Consider the following 12,500-nt stretch of genomic DNA (forward strand, 5'->3'; position numbering starts at 1 on the left):
GAGGGGTTCTGCCAGGGTTGGAGCGGTTGCCCTACCTGGGAAGAAGAACCCGAAAAGAAAGGTCACCTTTGAGACTAGTCCGAGCGTTGCTGTTACAGAGCGGAGGGCCCACAGGATGGTTTTAAGGCCCAAAAGAGATGGGACGGTGTGTGTTGCTGCAGAACAAGCCAATAGGTTTGTATGCCTCGAGGAGAGCCGGCGTCGGGAGGGGAGGCCTCCCTCTGCTGACAGCACGACTCGTGGGGCTGTAGAAAAGGCAGCAGAGGCCGAGATTCGGTTTCCCACCAGAATTTTCCGTGCCAAGCGAGGCGCTGCGGCGCCTGGGGATAGAATCAAGGGTATGGCTACGCCCTATTGTGGAACGGATGCGAGGAAGTTGAGTACTGCAGATGCCATGGGGCAGATGCTGAAGGATGTTATGCCCAGGACGGAAGACTCAAGTGCGCAAAAGAAGCAGGCAAAGGTGATGGCAGAGCCTGTTGGGGCAGCAGGAGTTGGGCGGCCGACCAACCCGTCTGGCCCGGACGTGGAGCTCTTGACCCGCCTAACAAACAGGGAAGGGGTAATGGCCAGAGAAACTGGCACCCCAAGGCATGGACCCATGGAGTGGCCTGGTTTACCAGGCGTGCGCACGATGATTGAGTCTCCGGGTATCCTTCCAACAGGCACCCAAGATTCTATGGAGGTGCGTGGTGGCCCCGACGGTAAGGGTCTGATGCCAAAGAAGCGTTGCGAGGAGTTCGCGGAGGTGGCCGCGGGCTCCTCAATTTTTTTCATCCCCCCAACAGGGGAGGATGTTGGTGACGAGGGTGCCGGGAGAGACGGTTCAGGTGCGCAAGGGAAGCGGCCAAAGGTGATGGCGAAGCTTATTAGAGCAGCGGGACTTGGGCGGCCGACTGACTCGTCTGGCCCTGATGTGAAGCTCTCGACCCGCCGAACAAAGAGGAAAGGGGTAATGACCAGGGAAACTGGTGCCCCAGGACATGGACCCACTGATCGGCCTGCTTTGCCAGGCGTGCGCATTGGGATTGTGTCTCCGGGTAGCCCTCTAACGGGCATCCAATTTGTTGTTGAGGAGCGTGGTGGCCCCGATGATAAGGGCCGGATGCCAAAGAAGCGTTGCGAGGAGTTCGCGGAGTTGGCCGCGAGCTTCTCTATTTTTTTCATCCCCCCGACAGGGGAGGATGCTGGTGACGATGGTGTCGGGGAACGGGGTGATGTCCCCTTACGGTACGAGCTGATGGTTAACGAGTCCACCGAGGACTCCAGTGCTTGCGTTGGGCAGCCTTATGTGGAAGTGAGCCCAGTAGGGCCTGTGGGGGCTGGGCGGCCGACCAGTCCCCGGGTCTTCGGCGGCCACTTTCTCTCCACCCGATGGTAGGAGAGGGGGCAAGGTCCAAGCGCCCAGTTGGCCCTCGGGCCTTACAGCTGGACCAGAATGAGGATGGGACCTCCTCCTGCTTGGTTGCAGCTCCATCAATTGATGATAGTGCTACCGGGGTGGTTGAGGGTAGGAGCCTGGTGGTGGTCGACGGCGTCAGCCCGTTGGCTCAGAACCGGGAGTCGGGCTCCACGGAGGTGGTGAAGGGCGGGGACCCAGCTGGGTTCTTGTGCCCGGAATACTCTCGCGGTTTTGCCACGAAGGTGGGAGTGAGCCTCCATAGACGGGCGAAGCACTTCAGCGAATACAATGCTGAAATCGACATCTCCAGAGTGAAAGCCCGCTGGAGCAAGGAGGAACAATTTTTGATGGCGAAAAGAGAGGCACAGCTGACTCAGGCTGGCCAATCGGCCAATATGAATCAGAAACTGCGAGACAGTGTCGCAGCAGGCCGCACTCTGGAAGCGATAAAATCGCATAGGAGACGCGAGGACTACCGTAAGCTAGTCCGCGAGGCATTGCGTGTGGGAACTGGAAAAGAGTTAGCTGGTGCCTCCCCTAAAAAACATGATGATTTTGAGTTGGACGACTTCTGTTCGACAGGGGAATTGTCGGGGGATGTGTCCGGACGAGTGGCTTCAGTAGATGCGCCACGCATGGTGCTTCGAGGACGTACGCCAGCTGGGACTGGCGATGGGCATACTGCATTGCCACCTATGGCTGGTTGCTCGAGCACCACGGATTCCGACACGGATGAAACGGATGACGAGGGGGAACTAGATGGACCCTCGGAAACAGGAAGTTTGAGGCTCCTACGACCGGATACCGGAGCCAGAATCATTTCCGAAATAACCTCCCTTGTGAGTCGCCCACCTCCTCAATCACACCAAGCATATAAGTTGTGGGACGCCGCCAAGCTGGCGTGCAAGGGTGTCGAGGTCGGGACCGCTCTCAACAACTACATCAGGGAGGTGTTCTGCGTTAATGAGAGACCGGCTAGGAGGCCTAGAAGACAGGTGCCGTCAGGCCGTGAAAGTAGGAGAAAGAAAAAGAAAAGGGAATATGCGGAGATGCAACAACTCTTCAAGAAGAAGAGATCAGAATGTGCGAGGAAGGTCCTCGATGGCCATCAAGATACCGGGGTGAGGGACCCCGTAGAGTTTCTTGAAAAGTGGAAGGCAGTGATGGCCGGGGAGGAGCCATTGCCCAGGGTTCCTGGGAGTTTGGGGGCGCCGTCAGGAAAGATTGACATCTTATTCCTGATTATGGCGCAAGACATCAAGAACGCCTTTCCACCACTGAACTCTGCTCCTGGGCCGGATGGTTTTACGTCGAGGAACCTTCGTGCCGTTCCCATGCCGATTCTTCGTGTGCTCCTGAATCTTTTGAATCTGACAAGAAGGGTACCAGTCTGCCTTCAAGGCGCACGGACGGTATTTTTGCCGAAAAAGCCGCAGGCCTCGGCTTATTCTGACTTTAGGCCTATAACAATGTCGTCAGTGTTGTTGCGTTTATATCATAAGATCTTGGCGCAAAGACTGATGGCGGCAGTGGAATTTGACTTTCGACAACGGGCGTTCATTCCCGTTGACGGCTGTGGAGAAAACATCTCCATTCTCTCAGCCGTGTTGGATGAGGCCAAAACGAGGTATCGTCCCCTTTACCTCGCAAGCGTAGATCTTGCAAAAGCCTTCGATCGTGTGTCCACAGAGGCTATCTTGAGGGGGGCAAGGTTGGCGGGGTTGTCCGAGAGCTTCCTGGGCTACTTGGAACATATGTACCGTACTTCGAACACGGTCTTGTGTTTCGAAAATTCGGAACTGTTGGTACATCCAACGGCAGGCGTCCGCCAGGGCGATCCTCTGTCGCCGTTGTTGTTCAACCTTGTGTTAAATGAATGGCTTCAGGGCCTCGATGAGAGCATCAGTTTTGCAAGTGGTGACCTTAGGGTCTCGGCGATGGCGTTTGCCGACGATCTACTCGTTATGGCCACAACGCCACAAGGCCTACAAGATAGGCTTGAAAGTCTGATGAACTTTCTCATCCCTCGAGGACTACAAATAAATGTGACCAAGTCATTCACCCTGGCTCTTGTGCCATCGAAAGACAGAAAGGTGAAGGTGGACACCTCGAAGAGTTTCACGGTCGGGGGCGTTGCTTTACCAACCAGCGACACCGCCTCGGTGTGGAGATACCTGGGTCTCCAGTTCACGGCAATGGGAAGAAAAGCAATGCCGTTGGAGAAAGAGCTGGCCGAGCTCCTAGGTAGGGTCTCGAAGGCCCCATTAAAACCGCAGCAGCGGTTGGTCCTTTTAAGGTTTTACCTCATTCCGCGCCTCCTACATAGGTTGGTGTTAGGACCCTGGTCGCAGAAGCTCCTGCTGCGACTCGATAAAATGATTAGAGCCGCAATGAGAAGGTGGCTGGCACTGCCGCATGATGCTCCCATGGCATATTTTCATGCCGATGTCTCCGAGGGTGGGTTGGGCGTCCCGTCCTTGAGGACGGCCATACCAGGAATGCAACTGCGAAGGATGGACAAGTTGTCCCAGTCCACCCACCCTACTTGTAGAGAGGCGTTGAAGACCAGACTGCTAAAGAGTTTGGTTCAGAGAGCAAAGATGGCCGCGAAGTATCGCGGTAGAGAGCTGTTCACTAAGAAGGCAGTGTCCAGCCTTTGGGCGGAGCTCCTCCATCATAGTGTCGATGGGGCCGCACTCAGAAATTGTAATTGTATGCCCAAGCATGGGTAAGGGATAGAACGCGCCTGGTATCGGGCAAGCAGTTCATAAACTTGGTTAAGTTGCGAGTAAACGCACTTCCCAACCTAACCCGCACAAAGAGAGGCCAAGGTGGCGCTCCCACAGGATGTAGAGCGGGTTGTCTTGCCCCAGAATCCCTGGGGCATATACTTCAGGCGTGCCACCGGACGCATAGCACGAGACTGCAGCGCCATGACGGGATCGTGGCGTATTTGGCTAGTCGGCTAAAAGAGGTTGGGTGGGAGGTGGCAATTGAGCCGAGGATTGAGACGGAGAGGGGCACAGTAGAGCCTGACCTTGTCCTAAAAAGGGAGGGCCAGTCCGTCATTGTGGACGCCCAGGTTGTGGGCACTAGGTTGCCCCTGCGTGAGGCTCACCGCCACAAAGTGGCGAAGTACAATTTTCCTGACTTGTTAAGACAAATTCAGGTTACACCCTTGGACCCCCCAGTTGTGACCAGTGCCACAGTAAGCTATCGTGGAGTTTGGGCACTGGAGAGTGTATCAGCGCTTCATGACCTAGGTCTTGGCCGCTACGACATCAAGTTGATGACCGTGCGCGTGCTTCAGGGGGGGGGTTCGGTGTTTCCGTATTCACCAGAAAATGACCACCGTGGCGACACGGGCGATGAACCGTAGATAAAGGCCGTCCCAGGGCCTGTAGTCCCAGACTATAGGACGTTAAAGGGTCCCTCTTCCCTACCATCTTAAAGAGGATAAGTGTGTTCCAGGGCATTGGGTGGCCGAAGGGCATCCCCAGTGCTCCGATAAAGAGCGGGGTTCGCCAAAGCTCTTTGCGCCCTCCAAGTCCTTTAAGATTTAGGACTTCCCCCGTTTTTTTTTTTTTTTTTTTTTTTTTTTTTTTTTTTTTTTTTACGGGTGGGGGAGGGGTTTGGTCCAGAAGTTCTCGTACCCACAGCAAATTGCTCCCAGGCCGGGGGCTGCTTGGTCTTCACTGCCCTGTGGTCCCCGATGCCTCTGGAGTACAAAAAAAAAAAAACAAATGCCTCGTCATCTAATTAGTGACGCGCATGAATGGATTAACGAGATTCCCAGTGTCCCTATCTACTGGGCTTCTTCCCTAGGCGCCGAGGGGGCAAGACGTGCATCGAATGAGCTCCCCAAGCTAAGTATAAGTTTTTATATTTCCAGGCTAGCTGGAAGTATATTCTTTTAGGTATTAGTGTATAAAGCTCTAGCGATTAGTTTCCAGCTGTTTTTGTTTTTCTAAAGTTAATTTTCTTTGATTTCTGAGCATTTTTGTGTGAGCTAGGCCTAGCGGGAAAAAAATCAAGATGGTTGCCACTTGATTTTGCGTCCAAACTCAGAGTTTGAGCGCTCGCCCGTACGTATAAATCTAACGCCCGTGTTCCTCGCGTTTGCGCGAACACGAGCGTGTGTTTGTTTTTTCCGTAGAGGTAAAACTTTCATTTTTACAGCTACTTTGATTTTCGAAGTGGTGGGGAGCGAGGTCGGGGGCCAAACAAAGGAAGCCTGAACTACGCAGGCTAACTTCTTTTTATTTTTTTTCGGGGGTTTTTCCGATTAGCTGGACGGTTAAGCTAGGTCCCTTGTGTAGCTAAAAGCCTAGCACCACCCTTTTCAGGTGGTGCAATTTGTGTATGTCAGTTTTTTGCTGATTTATAGGCTTTTTGTTGAAGCGCACTTTTCCCGCCTTTTTTCTTCCGACCGAAAACGCCATTTAGTATTTTTTTTCTCTCAACACTAATGGCGGTGTAGGGCTAAGGTCGGTACTCGTTGCAGTAGCGCGGTCGCGAGAGTACGTTTGTTTGGTCTTTTTTTAATTTTAGGCCATTTTCTATTATTTTTAGGGGTGTCCCTTTGTGATTTTGTCCGCGCCATTTTTGGCACAGAAGACTGTTTTCTTTCGTCGCGAGGAGTAGCTGGGGATTTTGGTACGGTGTTTCGGCTGGGCTTTGGGTTTTGTTTTTATTTTTGCTTTTGGGCGTTTCTTGGGCGAGCCTGTCCGTCATCTGAGACGCTCAGATGCCGGGCAGCACTACTGGCGATACCTCCCCCCCGGGGGAGGAGGTAACTGAGAAGGGCAACGGGGATTCCCGTCCGACCCAAGACACGCTCGCCGCGCAGGCGAAAGACATGAAGTTCAAACTTAACCCGAACGCCGCAACTCTGGTAGACATGTACCATGACATAAGTGAGGCAATCCCAGCGGTGGGCACTAAAACCAGTAAGACCCACGTGGCCAACCTGCACGGTGCATACGATCGTCTGTTTGGTTTTGCGCTGGATCTAATTAACCAAAACACGGCACTGGCTACCAAAATGGAAGCGTACAAGGAAGAGAAGGAGAGGGCCCCAGCCCCCGCAGCCCCCTCCCCCACGCCGGAGAGTGTTGCCGCCCTGCACCGCACCTTCTCGCAGGTTCTCCAGCAGAACCCGGCGACTTCGAGCCCGAGCCCCGCCGGCCAGCAGCAGGGGGGGGGGCATTGCCCGAGGCCCCCAAGCCAACAACACCACCCTCAGCCCCCAGGGAGAGCCTTTTGATCTACCCGGCAACCAAGCCATCAGCTGGGGTGGAGCCATACGCAGGGATCTCCCACCTGCTGCGTACTACATTCAAGCCCTTGGAGCTCGGACTCGGCAGCGTCGAGATCAAGCAAGTGCGAGGTGGGGCTATTGTGCTCGGTTACAGCGCGGCCGGACTAGACCGCCTCGCGGAGGCCATTAAGGCCAACGAGGAAACCGCGTCTAAACTTACAACTAGGCGTTCGGAAAAAAGGGCCCCACAGGTCAAGATTGTGGGGGTTGACCCAGGGGTGGAAGCTGCGGACCTAGTTGAGGCCCTAACTTCTACGAATGATATCCCAACAGAAGACCAGAACAAGGTCGTGGCCTCATTTCGGGCAGCATCGGGCACCATGGTCCATATTCTGGAGGTTGGGCCCCAGACGAGGGACATCCTCCTCCAAAAGAGGAGGGTGTATCTCGGATGGACGTCCTGCCCCGTCTATGAGAACCTTGGCGTCCGGCGCTGCACGAAGTGTTGCACTTATGGCCACGCAGCTAAAATGTGCAAAGACCAGTCCTCGGCCTGCACTGAGTGTTCCGGTGACCACCCCGGGGCCAACTGCAGGGCAATTGAGAAGCGGTGCCGTGCATGCGTTCGGAGCAACGAGAAGTTCAAGACGAAATTTCACGTCGAACACTCGTTTGGTTCGAGGGCATGCAGGGCCCTGCTTGAGAAGGAGCAGCAGGCTCGACGATATTTAGCCTACTAAAAAGCCCCTTTACCAAGCATTCATAGGTACATAGCTCTAATTCAATAGTTATCTTTTCCCGCTTTTGAGCTGAACATACATTAACTTCAAACACTAACTATGACGAGCTCGGATAGCAGAGTAGATATCCTGCAGTTTAATGCAAATCACTGTATAAGAGCTATAGACCAACTTAAGATAGATACTATGGAAATTAAACAACGCATCACCTGCATCCAGGAACCTTATTATCTTAAAAACAAGGTTGTGGGATTCAGCATTAAAGATAATGTCATAGCATTCGAAACAAAACCCAGAGTCGCAATGGTAATTCACGATAACTTTTGCGATGCATTTCCTATTACCGTAGCGAGAGATCTGCTAGTGGTCCGCTGTAACACAGAAAACCAAACGTTTGTGCTAGCAAACGTTTATATACCACCTGATGACGACATAACACCTTGGCTGCAAATAATCACCGAAGTAGTAGAACAGCACAAATCAGAAAAACTTATATTATTAGGAGACTTTAACGCAAAAAACCCCAGCTGGGGGGGACAGAGATTAGACAAGAGAGGAGAGGAATTAGCAGACCTATTTATAAGCTTAGAATTAGTGTGGATCAATGACAGAAACTCGTCCCCAACTTTCGCCTCACCAAACGGCGAAAGTTGGATTGATCTAACTATTGTAAATGGACACACATTAGGACACATTTCGGATTGGGAGGTTTTGGACACTCCTTCAGGCAGCGACCACAGCTACATCAAAATTACAGCTTTTGGAAATAGGTGCCCAGTCAAAAGACTAACAAAAACAGGCGAGATAAAGGTTATAGACAAATTAATAAAAGACCGCTGGCTTAGGGACATGTCAAGCAGACCTCTCGTTTCCAAAAATCATTTAGAGCATGTAATTAGAACATTTTATGACAAAATTGAAGAACTTACGGAAATATATTCCAAGGTAGTTACCTATCGAGCAAATGAAGTTAAATGGTGGACCCCACAACTTTCTATCGAACGTAAAAAAATTCGGGCGCTTCGGCGCAGATATCAAAATTGCAAAAATAACAATAGAGATCAATTTAAGAAATCCTATTATGAAGCGCACAAAGATTATAAAACCAACATAAAGGATGCAAAGCAGAGCTCTTTTAAAGAGTTCTGCGGTGTCATCCATGGCAATAATGTTTTTACCCTCCCATATAAGATAGCACTTAACAAACTTAAACGCCCGGTAGTGCTTTGTCCTCTCGTGTTACCAGATGGAGTTCGGACGAGAAGTCTGGCAGAGACAGTACGTTTTATCCTAACAACACTATGCGAGGAAGATGACCCTAACAGCGACTCGGCACATGAGACCAACGTGCGTCTCATGTCACTCGAAGATATAAATACAATCAATGACATACCCTTCACTTCGGCAGAGGTAGATGCCGTTTTGGCTAAATTGAAATTAACAACTGCACCAGGAATTGATAATATCAAAACCTTTTTTCTGAGAACAATCTACAACAACTTTAAAGAACTCTTTCTTAAAATTTTCAACGCATGTCTGGAATTTGGTTATTTCCCCGATGAATGGAAAGAAGGAAAAATAATACTACTCAAAAAGACAGATAGGGTTGACAGTCCCTCCGGATATAGACCGATCTGTCTGAACTCCATCTTTGGTAAAGTATTAGAAAAATTAATTAACAATAGGCTGTACCATTTCTTACACTCTAAAATACTACTTCATGAAAACAAATTTGGCTTTACCCACAGAAAGTCTGCAGTAAGCGCGTTATACAAAATTAAAACTAAGCTGGAGGACGTCAAGAGCGAGGGGAAGGGGGCAATCTTGGTGTCTCTGGACATCAAGGGAGCCTTCAACTCGCTCTGGGCCCCAGTAGTAATTACAAACTAAGAGAAAACAACTGCCCCAGAAATCTCTTCAATTTGGTTCGAGACTTTTTGACAAACCGCAAAATGTCCTACTTAACAAAAAGCGAAAAAATTACTATCGGCTCAGTAAAGGGGTGTCCGCAAGGTTCACCCCTCAGTCCACTTCTTTTCAATGTTGTTATTGCGGATCTTCTTCAACAAAGATTCGAAAACAATATAACGATTCAGGCATTTGCTGACGACGTAACCCTAATAGTGACGGGAAAATCACGGAAAGAACTGGAGGACAATGCAAACCGGGCGCTAAACCTCATTAAAGAATGGGGAGATGAAAAAAGGCTAAGCTTTAACCCGGCCAAGTGCGAAGTTCTTGATATTGGAGATCGGTATAAAAAACGAGTACCAACCATTAAATTGGGAGGTCGCAACCTCACTCATGTAAATTCATTAAAAATCCTCGGGGTCGTTTTCGACTCAAAACTGACATTCACGGCACATGCAGAATATCTAAAATCTAAAATAACTCAAAGCACCCAAGCCCTCGGCATGTTTTCCGGGGTCAACTGGGGCATCAAGGGGACACAATTCAGAGGCATTTATATCAGAGGAATAGAACGAGCAATTACGTACGCCGCCCCCGTATGGTGGAAAAATACAAACAATTCGCACTTGGCCAGAAAGCTACAGTCAGTACAAAGAACGCCGCTTTTGAAAATAACTAAAGCATACCGCACCGTTAGCAATATCAACCTTAATATTCTCTCAAACATTATGCCAATAGCACTAACACTCGATAAAGAAGCCGCGTCATTTCACTTGTTTCAGAGAAACAGTGACCACACTATACTTGGGACGACCTGGGAGACGGAAAAAATCCAAAAACTGTTAGATCCCTGGGATACACACCCAGCAGAAAAAACAGCTGTATCATTCTTTAAAAAAGCGCCTAGCACTGCTCAGCTTAACATCTTCACAGATGGATCTGTCTGTAACCAGACGGTAGGAGCAGCATTTATAATACTAGATGAATCGGAAAAATCAAATAAGAAAGCAATGTACAAATTAGAAAAGCACGCAACAATATATGATGCCGAAATGATTGCAATTCTGAAAAGTCTGGAATACATATCAACTTTTAAAAACAGTACAACCTTTAACCTATTCACGGATAGCTTATCCACACTGCAGGCCCTAGCTAACCCCCACAATAACCATCCAATAATTCAACTCATAAAAAATACCATTAAAACAATTCGAACAATGCATAGTATAAATCTAATGCATGTGAAAGGCCACACTGGGGTGGAGGGAAATGAATTGGCAGATAAACTAGCAAATAAAGCGCGAACTCATGGAGAACCGGTAGCGTTACCCATGGGAAAAAACTATGTCAAAAAAGAAATCAAAATTCAACTCTTTAAAGAATGGGATCAGCGATGGAAAGAGGAGGGGCAAAACTCCGAATTGAGTACATGGATCCCTAGTATATACGATATACCAGACAATTTTCCAGCAAACTTTTACGTCTCACAGGTCGTCACCAATCATGGCAGGCTGCCTTATTACCTCTATAGAGTGAAACTGTCTCCCGACCAAAACTGCTTCTGCGGGAGGCAGTGCGTTAATTTCCTACACTATCTTAATGAATGCCCGTTACTAAAACCTCTCGCGGAACAAGTGTACAGTTTATTGCCCGGAAATGTGACCACTGTCACGGATAAAGATAAAATTAACATTCTAAAAAACCAAAAAATTCTTAAACTAATTGGAGAAATGTTAAATCTCATTGGGGCAAAATTAGGCACATTAGAACGAAGAGGGCTAACATAACAAAAAAGTGATTGCCTGTCGGAAAAAGCGGGCACAGTGCAATAATCGGTGAGCGTCCCCGCCCGCACCACAGGTGCAAAGTGCTCTGCACCTTCCGACACGCAACACGTGCTCAGGCACTTCCTGGCGCACAGGGAAGAGGGAAGGGATGGGAGGGATGGGGGAAGGGAACTCACAAACACACAGACACACTCACTTGCACAACAACAGGAAGGTGAAACCCGGGAATACTCCCCCATGCAGCGGTGCCCCCGCCCACGCTACCCTCCAAAACCCCGTACTGATGGGTAAGGTACGGGGAAGGGGTGAGGCAACGGTGAATAGCCCCTCACCATGGAGTGGAGGTACTCGAGCTCCAGCACATTGGCAACCCAATGCCAAGAGCAGGGCCATCTGGGGAGGTTCGCGGCCACCTTCAAACATTAACTGCTACAGACCAGGTAGTGTTGGGGGCCCTAGGGGTTCCCGCGCTCGGGGTGCGGGCTGGGCCCGCGGTTTGCCGCTGTCTTCTCCGGCCAGATGGGGCTGTCATTAAGACATGCAGTGCCCGCTGCGGCTCCTTAGCCACAAGGGGCGAGCAGCGGGCACCTCGGGGGCCGTGAGACAGCGGTGGGACGTGGGTCGGGTGCGCGCCGGGGGCGCGGGGATTTCTGTGGCCCTCTCTGGCACTCCCACATAACATAAAATACGATACCAAGTAGCATACACCACAACAGCAATGGCGACGTGGCGCGAGTACAGGCGTAAGCGGCGCCCCCGCAGATGGGCGATCAGGTGGGCCCGCCCCTTCAGCAGATGGGTGGAGGGGAGGGGCCCACTGGACGCGGCTCAAAGCTCGGGAAGAGCAGGGCCGCTTGTCTCGGCCCGAGAACCATTTACATAAACTAGTATAATGGGGACACCTACAAATAACACGAATGTATACGCACAACCAAACATAAGACTGCCGCATACACTGCCCCCAAGGCCTCGGTCGATGATAGCGGTGCCCCCGCCGGACCCGCTCCACAGCCACAGCCCAGGCAGCCTGCTGGGGCGGAGAGGCCGGGAAACCGGCCTCTGTGATCTAGCAGGTGTGGGGGCCAGGGGGACAAAGCCCCGACCCTGTGCTCTGGAAGTTCCCTCCCCTTGTTGAGAGAGTGACGAGGGGGGGACGACCAGAGTTACGGCCGAGGGACAGGGCCATATGCCGGGACCATGGGGGCCTGCAGTCAAAAGACAAAGGGAGGACAGGGAAAGAGGGAGTAGGAACACAAAAAGGGGAGGGGAGGGGGAGACTAATGAAGGCCTTTCTTTTCAGCACCCTCGCGATCCCCACCCGAAGACAGACAGCAACCCCGATTCGACCATAAAATTGTTTATACCTCAAGAAGCCTGTAATCAAGAACCAACTACCGCCG

This window comes from Ixodes scapularis, unplaced genomic scaffold (genome assembly GCF_016920785.2).
Source record: "Ixodes scapularis isolate PalLabHiFi unplaced genomic scaffold, ASM1692078v2 ptg000854l_1__unscaffolded, whole genome shotgun sequence".
In the NCBI taxonomy this organism is placed as follows: Eukaryota; Metazoa; Arthropoda; class Arachnida; order Ixodida; family Ixodidae; genus Ixodes; species Ixodes scapularis.